This window comes from Taudactylus pleione, unplaced genomic scaffold (genome assembly GCF_031769625.1).
Source record: "Taudactylus pleione unplaced genomic scaffold, aTauple2 ptg001050l, whole genome shotgun sequence".
Classification (NCBI taxonomy): Eukaryota; Metazoa; Chordata; class Amphibia; order Anura; family Myobatrachidae; genus Taudactylus; species Taudactylus pleione.
Window position 1 is genome coordinate 595,078 of NW_028285451.1, and position 14,467 is coordinate 609,544.

The window sequence follows — 14,467 nt, forward strand, 5'->3', positions numbered from 1 at the left end:
CTGTGACATTCAGGTGCTATGATCGCATCCTGCAATGCGATCAATCATGGGTGCTAATATTGCGCCCAGGTGGCAAAGCTAGTGCGAATTCTAACAAATGCCCTACATTCGGAATCAGTATGAAATACCGGCGGCCCTGTGGCCGACAGTTCGAATCCCGTCAGCCACAGTTCGATTCCCGGCAGCGCCTGGCCGACAAAAGCAGAGATCCCGGCAGCGGAAGCCCGACAGCGCTGGAAATCCCGATCGTGGATAGGTAAGTATCTACTAACCTAACTCCCTAACCCTCCTTAGGGGTGCCTAACCCTAACCTCCCCCCCAAGTGCCTAACACTAACCTCCCCCTTCCCCGCTGCCTGAACCTAAGTCTGCCGGGGGGGTGCCTAACCCTAAATCCCCCCTGGGGGAGCCTAACCCTAACCCTCCCCCTAGCCTAACCCTCCCGGGGGGGTGCCTAACCCTAAGTCCCCCCCGGGTACCCTAAACCTAACCCTCAACCACCCCGCGGCTGTCCGCTGACGGCGCCCGGCATCACTTCGATGCCGGGCACCTGTCTCCCGGCGTCGGGTAAATGACAGGCGTCTAGATATAGACGCTGGTCATTTATCCCACGCCGGGATAAAGCAATCGGGAAGCCGGCTGTCGAGATTAAGACAGTTGGTTTTCCGATTGCATCCCCTACATTCACAGAAGGATATTTCAGATCCTTCGGCTTGCATGGTAAGCGTACGTAATGTCAATCTGAGGGGGCGTTAGTTTATTATTCTGCGATATTATAATAAAGTTTGAAGGAAAAATATGTTTCCACAACGCAGTCTATGGAGCTGAGGTGCAATGCGCAAATAGACAGCAGGTGATATCTGTGATTAACCTTTTCTTAAATAGGGAGAAGCGTTGGTCATCCCGTCAGCGTGCCAGAGCAGATATTGGCAACGTGTGGTTCTGCAGCACTTGCGGTTTCCACATCAGCTGGCAAACTACTGATTGCCAACCTCTGAGCTAGGACTGGCGTGGGATGTCTGATATCACCTTCTCATCTAGGCCGTGGGAATATCAACATCAGCCTCCGCTCCAGAACGTCCTCTTTATAGCACAGTTTATAGAGCCCAGCGAGATTCTTGTCCCTGGCCATAATGATAGGACTAATAATCTCCCTATCGCACTGTCTGGACCTAGCCATCTGGGCAAAGGGCATATCTATAGGGTCACTATATGGCCCAGTTGTCTGGATTATTCTCTGCATTAATCCTCATCAAATGGATAAAGGTGGAACCATCTCGATTGCTGCAAATGGCTGGAGCTATGATATTTTGTGCTCATGTCCACCAGTCACCTACACAAATTGGAGGCATCCATTTTGTGGGCTGAACCATCCTATGATGTAAGATCCATTGAGCATAATGAGGCACTGATGGATTAATCCATGTGAGGTACTGTTCACAGTAAATTTATGGGCCACATACTTGTCACTCCCCAATATTGATATAATTAACCCACAAAATTGCCACCCGCACTGTGTAGATATCCGGCACCCAGGGAAGGGCCAGTGGCAAACGCAGGATTTCTAGAGGGGGGGTTTCCAAATGCTTAATTTTTACGAGTGTGGCCAGTCCACGAAGAGGGCATACTAAGCATTTATCCACAATTAAAGTACATCATACAAAGTGTTTTGAATTTTTGAGTGTCATAATTCCAGCATATAGAGTACCAGCGATCACAGGAAGCCATTATATGCGGCAGTAGGGCCATCCTGTCTGAGCTGAATGTTTCTGTTTCAGATGTGGGCACCATTACAGAGTATAGGAGCAAGTCCGGGAGTCTGGGGGAGCAGCAGAAGAACCTAGCACTGCCCTGGACATATATGAACATATCGGTCTCCTTATGTACTGGATAGTGTATTATTATATGGTAATAATAATTAACCCTATTGATGGTCTATAGCAGTGCACCCCTAACAGTGCATGTTTTCCAGATCTCCTAGTTGGTGCACAGGTGTATTTATTACAGGCTTACACATGTTAAAAGATCCACAGGTGGGGCTAATTATTTCAATTGTGATACTGAGAAGAACATCCAGCTCTGGTAAAATTCTATTCTATTACTGTTTCTATTGTGGTCATGATGTGGGCTGGGCAGGGGGGTTTCCAGGCAGATGGAAACCCCCCCTGCGTTTGCCTATGCCCATGTTCCTCTGTCAGGTCTGTTCTTCTAGATGCTGTCAGCCTTATATTGGCTGATAGTAGCTCAATTTCGCCTCCCTTTCTGTAGCTTCACAGCCAATCGGAGTTCACAGGAGGACAGGAAACGGAACGCAGTCGCTGGGAGGAGGAGATGCTCGGCCAGGCTCTTGGCCCAAAGTGGCCCATCTGCCTTGAGAGCACCACAGTCCCTCATGAGTTTAATTCCTGACTTGGGTCCTGTCTGTGTGGGGTTTGTATGTTCTTCACAATTTGGATTTTGTTTCCTCCTGAACTCCAAAACCATACTGAGGGGACTATTTACTAAGCCTTGGATGGAGATACAGTGAACAGAGATAAAGTACCAACCAATCGGCTCCTAACGGTCCTTTTTCAAACAGCCTGTAAAGTGACAGGAACTAATTGGTTGGGACTTTTATCTCCATCCAATGCTTAGTAAATAGACCCCTGAGATGGCTGCTGACTAAGAATGGACACTAGTGTGGATGTGGGGTAGTTCGGAATGTACGTTCCAGTGTCGCGGGTGCTGATCTGAATGACAGATATTCTCTGTATAGCGCTGCAGAATGGGTGATGCTATTTAAATAACCAATGACAATGTAGGAGTTGCTGAGCAATAGTCAATAGACACAGCTGTGGGTCACACTTTGGGGCCTCCACTAAGCCATAGGCTACAACGGTAGACTTGGACATAAAGTATCACCGTCTCCTCCAATTCAAAGTATTCACTGGGGCTATATTGCTGAATAAAATCAGAGCGGCTACGGTCAATAAATACCTGTAATGTATCTACAATATTGGAGTTAACAGCAAGGAGGCCACCTATTGCTGCATGACGCGTATGGCAGCTTCCATACATGTCCTAGATACAGAATGACCCGCCCATTATAAGTAATGATAACACACAAGTAACATGAAAAACCTCTCCTCCAGAGGCAAGTACAGTGCATCCGGAAAGTATTCACAAAGCTTCACTTTCTCCGCATTTTGTTATGTTACAGCCTTATTCCACAATGGAATAAATTCATTTTTGTCCTCAAAATTCTACACACAATACCCCATAATGACAACGTGTAAAAAGTTTTTTTTGAGATTTTTGCAAATTGAATAAAAAAATCACATGTACATAAGTATTCACAGCCTTTGCTTGAATATGATGCCACAAGCTTGGCACACCTATCTTTGGGCAGTTTCGCCCATTCCTCTTTGTAGCACCTCTCAAGCTCCATCAGAATGGATCGGAAGCGTCGGTGCACAGCCATTTTCAGATCTCTTCAGAGATGTTCAATCGGATTCAAGTCTGGGCTCTGGCTGGGCCACTCGAGGACATTCACAGAGTTGTCCTGAAGCCACTCCTTGCTGTGTGCTTAGGGTCATTGTCATGCTGAAAGGTGAACCGTCGTCCCAGTCTGAGATCAAGAGAGCTCTGGAGCAGATTTCAATCCAGGATGTCTCTGTACATTGCTGCATTCATCTTTCCCTCTATCCTGACTAGTCTCCCAGTTCCTGCTGCTGAAAAACATCCCCACAGCATGATGCTGCCACCACCATGCTCCACTGTAGGGATAGTATTGGCCTGGTGATGAGCGGTGCCTGGTTTCCCCCAAACATAACGCCTGGCATTCACGCCAAAGAGTTCAATCTTTGTCTCTCATGGTCTGAGAGTCCTTCAGGTGTATTTTGGTAAACTCCAGGCGGGCTGCCATGTGCTTTTTTTTTTACTAAGGAGTGGCTACCGTCTGGCCACTCTACCATACAGGCCTGATTGGTGGATTGCTGCAGAGATGATTGTCCTTCTAGAAGGTTCTCCTCTCTCCACAGAGGAATGCTGTAGCTGACAGAGTGACCATTGGGTTCTTGGTCACCTCCCTGACTAGGGCTCTTCTCCCCCGATTGCTCAGCTTAGACGGCCGGCCAACTCTAGGAAGAGTCCTGGTGGTTCCGAACTTCTTCCATTAACAGATGATGGAGGCCACCATGCTAGTTGGGACCTTCAAAGCAGCAGATATTTTTCTGTACCCTTCCCCAGATTTGTGCCTCGAGACAATCCTGTCTCAGAGGTCTACAGACAATTCCTTGTACTTCATGCTTGGTTTGTGATCTGACATGCACTGTCAAGTGTGCGACCTTATATAGACAGGTGTATGCCTTTCAAAATCATATCCAATCAACAAGTTACCACAGGTGGACAATTAAGCTGTAGGAACATCTCAAGGATGATTAGTGGGAGCAGGATGCACCTGAGCTCAATTTTGAGCTTCATGGCAATGGCTGTGAGCACTTATGTACATGTGATTTCTAAAGCTGCGTACACACACAACGATTTAGTAAATGTCTAAATGAATGATTTTAGTAAACTATTTTTCGTTCATTTTTTCAAGTGAAAAATGAACGAAAATCGTTTACTAAATTTGTTCATTTACTAAATGTAATGAACAATTTTTTTGAACAACAAACGATTTTTTGCATATTCGAGTTGGTCAGTCTGACTAAACTACAAACGTGAACGAGCAGGAATGATAATCGTTCATCGTTTTAACTCAGAAAGTGAACAATTTTCAACAATTGAATGATAAACGATATCGTTATCGATAATCGTTCAAAAAATCGTGTGTGTATGCCCCTTTAGTGTTTTTTGCAAATTTAATACAAAAATAAATAAAAAAATCTCAAAAAAACTTTTTACACGTTGTCATTATGGGGTATTGTGTGTAGAATTTTGAAGACAAAAATTAAATTATTCTATTTTGGAATGAGGCTGTTACATAACAAAATGTGAAAAAAGTGAAGCGTTGTGAATACTTTCCGGATGCACTGTATCAAACCTTCCAGAGAGATAAAGTGGAGAACTTGCTATAGCAACCAATCGGCTTCTAACTGTCATTCTATAGACTGTGCTAGATAAATGAGAGCTAGAAGCTGATTGGTTGCTGCTTCACTTGATCTCTCACAAAGGTTTGATACATCTCCCCCTATATATGGAGAGTGGTGACGTCACCGGTGTCCCGTGATTCTTCAGTGGTTGAATGTAGGGGGTAATGCGCATCTAGGTTCAAGGATCACACAAGCAATGTGCTTTATTACTGATTGCAACTGGTTTATTATAAGGAATAATGTGCCTGTCCCCAGACTATGGACCTCATTCAGAGTCGGTCGTTGCGGCCGCACGGTCGTAGAGGAAAGGGGCCGGATATGCAAATGAAGCGATCACAAGTTACGGTCCTAAGATGAGATCGTTAGCTGAATGACCGAGGGTAAGAAGCAGCCGTAAGACTAAATAACGCCCCCTTCTCGTTCACAACACACATCATCTCCTGGGATATAAGGATTAACCGCGAGCATCGGGAACCATCGGAGCTGGTCGTAGAGCTTAAGGCTGACCATACCCTCTCTTAAGCATCATGTCAGTGTACAAACCACCCATGTCACGTGTGCCATGACACTACTTTGTTAATTATGCACTCCCATAAAACGCCGTTCGCATAATTAGGCACGCCTGCGTTCAGATCTCCACTCCCCCGTTTTCAAGCACCTTCCCCTGTTACCACCCACAAACACCTCAATCTGTCACTCAAACTACCGACCTGGCTGTGTTCAAGGAGAGAGAAATTTCTGATCGTAGCGGCTAGTATGCGCACACGCATTGCGAACTTTACGCAGTTTAGCGAACATCGGTGGCGTACGACCGTGCAGCCGCAAACGACCGACTCTGAATGAGGTCCTATGTGCCTGTCCCTCGGCCACCAGCATTGTGGTGTTATTTGTTCAAGTTCATGCCCTCATATTACAGCGCGTTTGCATTATTCCCAATATTTTTTCCTCGCTGGGTGAATGTACTAGATGTTTTTGTTTTGCTTGGCGTTTGCCAGACATGGTCACATGGTCAAAATCTCGGAGCATGTTAGAAATTGCTGTGTTTAAAATAGCTTGAATGTCAGGATTGTGGACATTCGGGGGCCCGGGGCCCTCACTTCAGTTATTCCAACTATGAGGATGGAAATAACACCAAGACTGGTATAACTGGATTCCTCGATTCCCACTGTGCGAGCTGCGCCCTCCATGTGAGACGTCACGTAACCCGGCCGAGTGTAGGCCTCCTGTTTGCTTTATGCTGGGCCCAGCAGAGCAGACTGATGCAGCGGGTGGAGCAATGTGCAGCTCTCTGGGGCAGAGATGGTGATGTCGGCCTATGGTGAAGCACGCAAAATGCCATCCACGCCGGTAAAAGCAAAGTCAGAGAAGTGCAAGCTCTTGTGGCAACAGGCGTTGAGCAACTTTTAGGCCTCACAGTTTGATGAAGTGTAAGCTCTTGTGTCAGCACACGATAAATAAACTATAAGCAGAATAAAGTCAGTGAAGTGCACGCTCTTGTGGCCACGTGCGTTGAACAACCTTTAGGCCTCTGCAGGTATGCACATTTCAATGAAGTGTAAGCTCTTGTGGCAGCGCACGATAAATAACTATAAGCATTGCAGGTAAAAACAAAGCCAATGAAGTGCAAGCTTGTGTGGTAACATGCAGGGCCGGATTAAGGCTTGTGGGGGCTCCCACCAAGCCACACGGAGCCTACCCCCGACCCTCCCTGATTACTTACCTTTTGGCTCTGTTGTGAATACAGCAGCACAGTCAGCTCTGCTGCATAGAGCGCAGAGCGGCTACTGAGGCCCGATATCAGTGATCAGCGCCGCGTACATGATGCGTCACATGATGCTGATGAGGGGACTCGGGAGCCGCTCTGTGCTCTATGTGGCAGCGCTGACTGTGTTGTTGCATTCAGAACACAGATCAGCAGCAGCTCAGCCCCCATCCGGGAACGGGGTCACACTGGACACCTGCTCCCTCTCCGCCCCTGTGTGGGCAGGGGCAAATACAGGATTTTCTGGGGGGGGGGATTTACATTCATTATATATATATATATTTGGTATTATTTTTATTTATTTATGCACGTGTGTATTAAACACACACACTCATTTACATATATATATATATATATATATATATAATATATGTTGCAAACATTTATAATATATATAAAATACACACATATACAGTATACACACACATACATATACAGTATACACACACAAACACATACATACACATATACAGTATACACACAGATAAATACACATATGCAGTATACATACACACACTAACATACACAGCAGTATACACAAACACTAACACATATAAACACATTAACACATACATACACATACAGTATATACACATTAACACATATATACACAATTAAACAGTACACATATACAGTATACACACACATAAACACATACATACACACATATACAGTATACACACACACACAGCAGTATACACATACATACACATATATACACAATAAAACAGTACATATATACACTTACTTTTAATGCAGCTGCTGGTCACATCCTTAGGCTCTGCCCCCTCGCGCCGTAATGTCGGGATTCGTGGGTCATTTGTGGGCGGGGCTTGTATTGGTTCCGCCCCCTCCAGACATGTTAGCAGGAGGAATTGGTCCATCAGGGGGGGTTTCTAGCTTCTCAGAAACCCCCCATGTGTGCTCTACAGGTGGGGGCCCCTCTATGTGTGGGGGCCCCTGGACCACCGCCCCTGTCGCCCCCCCCCCCAATCCGGCCCTAGCAACATGTGTTGAACAACTTTTAGGCCTTTGCAGATATGCACAGTTCAATGAAGTATAAATGTAAGCTCTTGTGACAGCACACCGTAAACCGCTATAAGCATTGCAGGGTCGGGCCGTAACTAGGGTGGTGCGTCCGGTGCCACCGCACAGAGCGCTTTGGGTGGAACCAGCCAGCCACCACAATATCTATTTGCCTGCTGCTGTCCATGTTAGTAGTGGTGTGCCTGGCTACTTCACTGTTACAGCTGCCACTAACTTTTGTTTTAAATTAGGTACATTGTATTAGTAAGAAGGAGATAGGGATGCGTAGGGGAACCACCTGACATGGTAATATTAATATTAAAATTGTCCTTACTGTGCCAAGGATAATAAGTTACTAATGTAGCAGGTTACTAATAAATAATTACGTCTTCTAGTTTGCCATCATCTTATCTAAAGGAAGACACAGGGCCCCGATATACCTAGTTATGGCTCTGTTGCAGGGGAAACATGTTCAAACATTGGCGCCGGACCAACATTTCAGTGTGAACAGTAAATGGACATGTGATACATGTAGAGAAAACGGCATTTAAATATTTCCCATCACAAGAACATGAAATACATTGGCATGACACCAGTCTCTGAACATTTATCAACATATGAGCAGATTTCTTTGCTCATAAGACAGCATTGCTAACAGTTAGACCTGAACTGCATTCCCCAATGTCTAAAGAAATAAAAATTGCAGTTAAATCTGAATCTAGCCCAGCACTGGCACCCAATCTGACCCTAGGGTGTCCCCTCGAGGTTACTACAAGCTTGCCGACTTCCAAAGGGGACTATAAAAAGACTCTAGCAGAACTACAACCCATATGGGGCACCTAACCCCCCAGTGGCCCAGACTAGCTTTGTAACGCTGCGCGGAGGCAGCACAATATTTCAATGAAAGTGGCCTACTAAAAAAAAAGGGGTTAAGCAAAGTCTCACCACTATGCAGCGTCTGTCCGGCCACCCCACGATCTTCAGCGATGCTTGTTATGCAGACTCCAGATAGGGACACTTCTGTCACTCTCTTATTCTTCCGTGGCCGCAGGGTTCGGACAGCGGGCACTGCCCTCACAGGGTTATAGTCCCCCTCTATGCCCACAGGTCCTTTCTCCAAATTGCATCTAGCAACAACCCTAGCACACATTCCTAGAATGACCAGCATAAATGCCCTCACTGCCCAGCATAGCAACATACCTCACATATCAAACCTTCTATAGAGGACAGGTGAAGTTACCCATAGCAACCAATCATCTTGTAGCTATTATTTTACAGAATGTAGCTGATAAATGAGAGCTAGAAGCTGATTGGGCAAGTACTCCACTGGTCCTCTCTAAGAAGTAGGGATGGACATCGGAATCCCAGGATCGAATGGTTGCTGGGCTTCCGACATTAAATCAAGGGATGCGATGGCAACTAGCCATCACGTTGCAACAATTCGCTAGTATAACCATCGCAATGGATATACTACCTTCCAAAAAGGGGACGGAGCCTCGTGACACCCCCGCCATGTCATTGTGGTGGCGTGCCCCGCACTCTCCGAGATGTTGGGCTGCCGCCAGACTCCCCCCTACACTGAGAATAGATGTATAGATCTATTCTCCTGCTGCTATGCAGAGCAGCGGTTTGTGCTCCCCCTGCACAGCCAGCCATCAGATGGGCATCGGAAAGCTGCATCTGATGGCTAGCAACCATCGATTTCCCAGAATTCGGTGGAAAGAGTACTTCCATCGAATCGGAAGCATCGGTGGTTGCTAACCATCGGCGTCCGATGTCCATCCCTACTAAGAAGTTTGATGCATCTCCCCCAATGTTTGATAGGAGCACGTCCTAGTGAAGGGCTCAGAAGTAAAGTGATAGCTATTGCCATAAGGCTGTGATAGCTCCCGGGAGGGGAGGAGCATGGAGCATACTTACCGAGTCCTTTCTGGGAGCCGGAGAGGAGCTGCTGCTCTCAGCTTTGAGGAGCGGGGCCAGACTATAGCCTTCATTAGGCCCCTCCTCCTTTACAGGAAAAAGTCACAATGCGAGGTCCGTCAGTAGGGGGCGGGGCTAAATGACGCAATTCACATAATTTAGCCCCGCCCCCTCCCTACGGAACAGCAAATTTCTCGGAAAATCTCCCCACTTCACTTGGAAGTGGGCGGGATGCGGGAGATCTGCCTACTCGTTCGGGGGTGGGGGGGTTACCCGAAAAATCGTGAGCCTCCCGCGACTCCCGGCAGAGTAGGTTAAGTATGGCATGGAGTATCAGAAGATATTTCTCCGGCGATGCTCTCCCCATACAGACCCAGTGCTAATGCCATCTGAAGATGGCGTTAGCTTCCGGGGGCCGAGTTCCGAGACACTAACCTTTTCAGAGATCGGTAAATTGGGCCACACTGCATGGAATTTAGAATAATGGGGGCTGTGGTCTATAGCGTTAGTTTGCCTAACACAGGAGATATCCCTGTATCCTGCGCTAGGATCTTCTTACATAGCACAGGTACTTAATTCAGACAGAAGCTGCTGGTTCCCCAATATTTATACTCTAATAGAGCGACATCTAGTGGCAACAATTGGGAATAGCACAAGTAAATGTAGATTATACTGTAGTCCCATTACCTTCCCGGGCTATGAAGCTCTGGGCAAAATTTACTAAGCGGCGGATTCTAAACTCCGGCGGTTTGGTGGCGGTTTGACGGCGGGTTCTATTGTGTTCTAAACCCCGTGGGTTTGGTGGCAGTTTTGCAGTGGTTTCTAAATGACAGCCCTGTTCTGTTCTATTCTAAAATGTGTTTTGACTACAGTTTTGCAGCAGTTTTGGCCATAGTAAATCTGCAGATGGCAAAACCGCCGCCAAACCGCAGTAAAAAAAAACACATTTTAGAATAGAATAGAAGAACAGGGCTGTCATTTAGAAACAGCTGCAAAACCACCACCAAACCCCCGGGGTTTAGAACAGAATAGAACCCGCCGTCAAACCGCCACCAAACCGCCACAGTTTAGAACCTGCCACTTAGTAAATTTTGCTCTCAGTGTTAAAAAGTACAATATTCTTAAACTTGGCAGTGAGTTCTATTCTGCGTACGGTACTACGGAACACTTGTGGCACCATATAAATATAATTATAATATACAGGGAAATCTTGCTTTACGCTGAAGATATGTTCAATGGTGATGGAGTGCAATGTACTATGGTGGGTCAATATAGACGTACTTCAGCAGAGGCGCTGCCATCAAACCGACAGCTAGTAAGAACATTTAGTCACACGGCGAGCGGTGGAGGCAGAGCGTCGCAGTGTAGTGCATTGTGGGAGTGACCAATACGACGCTGTTAGGTGCGAGCACCTTCAGCCATTCCACAATCTTCATTGAATCTAAAACCTGCGGTGTAAAGCTCTGACTTCGCGGCACGATTTCTAACACTGGTGTTATATTTTTACTGACATTTTCAACAGAGAACTGGGGGTGAACGTTAGCGATGCGAGAACGGGGAATGTGAGGTTTTTACTGACCTGTTTACTTTTTTCTTTATATCGGATGAAAATTTCAGTTTATATTCTCTGGCTCTCAGTAAAACGTTTCATAGGATATTAGTGCAGGACAATTGTTGCTAATATGCTCGGTAAAATAGAGGTTATAATTCATCTGTAAATCATTTGAAAACTACACGGTCTATTGCTTTCTAAAAACCCCTACGGTGCAAGCTTTACAGTTTACACAGAGGGTACGCGCAAAAGCACTGCTGAGGTTGGGACAGATGGTATCATCAATGTGGTGGGCGATGACTGGGAGGTGGTTAGTAGGGGTTGGGTACGGGATGCCCATACTCAGAATCTCGGCGGTCAGAATCCCAAAGCCGGCATCCCGATAGAGTTATGATACTGAAACGTGTCCCTAAACCTAACCCTTACTGCAACTTAACCCTAACTTCCCCCCTCTGCAGCCTAACCCTGTGCACCCAAACCACAGACCTATTAAGAGAGGAGGGGGTCCAGGGGCATTCCCCATCCGGGGCTCCCTCCTCTCTCCCCAGCGGACGCCAGCAGCAGTAGACTCCGGGCACAGACTACTGTGCGTGACCGCGGCGGCCATTTCCAGGCGTTGTGTGTAGCGCTACTCCAGCCAACGTGGGACTTCAGAGAGGTAAGTATAAAAAAGTATGGGTGCAGGGTGTGTGGGGTGGGCTCTCCGGGACCCCTGGGCCCCGTGTGCACCGCACACCCTGCTCCCATTACAGATACGCCCCTGACCCAAACGTCAGTTTGGACGCCCTAACCAGGACTATAAATGGGTTTAGTCATTTTACGCGGCGAAACCTGGTCTGATTGAGTGCGACAAGCGCGATAATTAATGGGTGGCCCAAAACAATTTAATCACAACATTGTGCGCCCATTAATTAGCGCAACTTAAAAACAATTAAATCGCTCCCTGAAAGTGGGCGTCTTAGTCCTTGCAGTTCGGTCAAATGGATGCACATAAGGGACGGTGTTTGTAACGATAAAATCACCAATAGACGCCGCCGAGTGCGCTTTTGCATGTGGCTCAGAATCAGACCCTATGCATCGCCACTTATCACAGCGATACAGAATGTAGTACCACAGCTTATCATGCCAATGCTGCCCGAGATGCCCTGGTGAAAACTCAAATGCTGCCGGCGAAGGGATAAAGTGATAAGCGCATATACGGCACACATCCACACGTGGTGATATGACCTGGATCTGAACCGGTTGAAAGATTTAAATTGGGTAATTATAGACAAGTGATGATACGGCTGTTTCCTTACCTAGTTTACCAGTCACAACACATGTAATATTTCCCTAGGGAGACACAAAGTATGTCACCCCAATGACGTGCGCATGTTGGACCTAACGCACATGCTGGGTGTCTTCCGATGTCCCTCTGACACCTCCTCTCATACCTGACATTGCCACTCAAACCCCACAGAGATATATTATATACACACACATCAGCCACAGCATTAAAACCACTGACAGGTGAAGTGGATAACATTGATCATCTCGTCACAATGACACCTGTCAAGGGGTCAGCAAGTGAGCAGTCAGTTCCTGAATTTGATGTGTTGGAAGCAGGAAAACTGGGCAACTCTAAAGCTGGCCACACATCGAAAGATTATCTCTCCAACCAGCCAACTAGTTGATTGGTTGGAATGAAAATCTGGTAACGTATGAAAGCAAATGACAATTGACTCTGATTGACTCTGACAAGGACCAAATTGTGATGGCTAAGGGACTGGGTCAGAGCATCTCCAAAACGCCAGGTGTTGTGGGGTGTTCCCGGTAGGCAGTGGTTAGTAGTTACCTACCAAAAGTGGTGCAAGGAAGGACAACCGGCGATAGGGTCATTGGAGCCCTAGGCTCATTGATAAGTGTGGGGAGAGAAGTCTAGCCTGTCTGGTCAGAGTGCCCATGTTGTCCCCTGTCCACCGACAAATACTCCTACAATGGTCATGTGAGCTTCTGAACTGGACCATGGAGCAATGGAAGAAGGGGCCTGGTCTGATGAATCACGTTTTCTTTTACATCACCTGGATGGCCTGGTGCATGTGCGTCGCTTACCTGGAAAAGACACGGCACCAGGATACACTAAGGGAAGAAGGCAAGCTGGCGGAGGCAGTGTGATGCTCTGGGCAATGTTATGCTGGGAAACCTTGGGTCCTGCCATTCATGTGGATATTACTTTGATACGTACCACCTACCTAAACATTGTTGCAGACCAAGTACACTCCAATTTGGCAACGGTATTCTCTGATAGCGGTGACCTCTCTCGGCAGGATAACGCGTCCAGCCCCACTGCAAATATTGGTCAGGAATTATTTGAGGAACATGACAAAGAGTTAAAGGTGTTGACTTGGCCTCCAAATTCCCCAGATCTTAATCCAATTGAGTGTCTGCAGGATGTGCTGGAAAAACAAGTCTGAGCCATGGGGGCCCCACCTCGCAATTTACAGGACATGAAGGCTCTGCCGCTAACTTCTTGATGCCAGATACCACAGGTCACCTTAAGAGGTCTTGTGGAGCCCATGCCTCAAAGGGTCAGAGCTGTTTTGACGGCACAAGGGCAACCAGCACAATATTAGGCAGGTGGTTTTAAAATGTCAGACGTTTCGGTCCCATTGTGGACCTTTGTCCAGACTAGTAAGACCATTCTGCTGTCTTTCCACTTGTGTGGCTGTGAGGTCTTACTAGCCTTGACAAAGGTCCACAATGGGACCGAAACATCAGACATTTATGTAACACTGGTGGTCAGGGCCAGATTATAGAGAGGGCGGACGGGGTGGTCGTCCAGGGGCCCCTACAGATTAGGGGCCCAAACATTGTGGCAAACGTACCCTCTCTGCCCAGCTCCAATTCCCGACATCAGTGACAAAGCTAATATACTGCCGCGATTTGCGGGTGTATGGGTAGGGGGTGGAGCCTAATGCCGTGAATTGCCTGCCCCCATCAGAAGCCTGCCTGATGCTGCAACTCTGCAAAAACAGGTTAGTGTGCATGTGTGCTCTGTCCCTTCCTCCCTCGCTCTCTCTCTCCCTTTCTATCATTCCCTCCTTTCCTTTCTCCCTCCCTCTCTCTCTCCCTCTGTCTCTCTCATGACCTCTCTATT